Source organism: Bubalus kerabau, chromosome 10 (genome assembly GCF_029407905.1).
Source record: "Bubalus kerabau isolate K-KA32 ecotype Philippines breed swamp buffalo chromosome 10, PCC_UOA_SB_1v2, whole genome shotgun sequence".
In the NCBI taxonomy this organism is placed as follows: Eukaryota; Metazoa; Chordata; class Mammalia; order Artiodactyla; family Bovidae; genus Bubalus; species Bubalus kerabau.
In genome coordinates, this window is record NC_073633.1 from 52,899,126 (window position 1) to 52,900,013 (window position 888).

Consider the following 888-nt stretch of genomic DNA (forward strand, 5'->3'; position numbering starts at 1 on the left):
GGCATAGGGGATCTAGTTCTCTGACCATGGATTGAACCCAGCCCCCTGGCACTGGGAGTGTGGAGCCCTAGCTCCTGGACCACCAGGGAAGTCCACCTTGTCTTTTGAAATCACATGTCAGATTATGACACAAGTCATGTTAATTCCCCTTTCCTTTCAGGAGAAATTCTGGGCTTGCTGCTGGGACGTTTTAGGCCCTTCAGTCAAGGGCCCATTTCCACTGGCCAGACTTCCCTTCTCCTCCCCTCAGTCAGTTCTTGATGTTTCTGTGTCATATGGGTCACCCTACATGCCTTAGCACAAGTCAGAGCCTCTGTTCAGAACACCCTTTCATCTCCAACTCAGCCTTGAAGGTCTGTTTCCATTGCTGCTGCCCCAAGAAGCTTCTTCACTCACTGGGCTTCACTTAACTATGGTTTCATGGGTGACTCCTCATGCACAAGGACTCGGTGTCTGAAACCCCGTGGATGGGATGGGATGGGATGGGATGAGATGAGATGAGAGAATTTTACAGTTAAATATCTTAAAGCCCTGGGTCCTGAATCAAGGCTAGCAGTTTGCTGAAGCTGTTGGTTTCAAGCGGGAATCTAGAGAAGTCTCTTTCTTTGGTCTGTTGGCCTTTCAGAACTTAGGAAATGTAATAGTCAATTCATTAGAAAGAAACATCTCAGTCATTGGTGATACGTACAGGCTAACACTTACTTATAGTTGATTAATACTGGAATTCCAAAATTGAGAGCTCTCTGATTTAACTTGTTCATTAGAATGATAATAATGTTAAATCTAATTACTGCTGCTGCTGCTAAGTCGCTTCAGTCGTGTCCGACTCTGTGTGACCCCAGAGACGGCAGCCCATTGGGCTCCTCTGTCCCTGGGATTCTCCAGGCA

General features: G+C 46.8%; 1 non-coding gene across 1 annotated transcript; it reads left to right on the plus strand.

Moving 5' to 3' along the window:
* The first annotated feature begins 532 nt into the window (after positions 1–532).
* LOC129622180 (small nucleolar RNA SNORA2/SNORA34 family) lies at positions 533–668 on the plus strand. The gene has a single exon (XR_008699857.1). It is a non-coding gene; the product is annotated as a small nucleolar RNA SNORA2/SNORA34 family (small nucleolar RNA).
* The last annotated feature ends 220 nt before the right edge of the window (positions 669–888 follow it).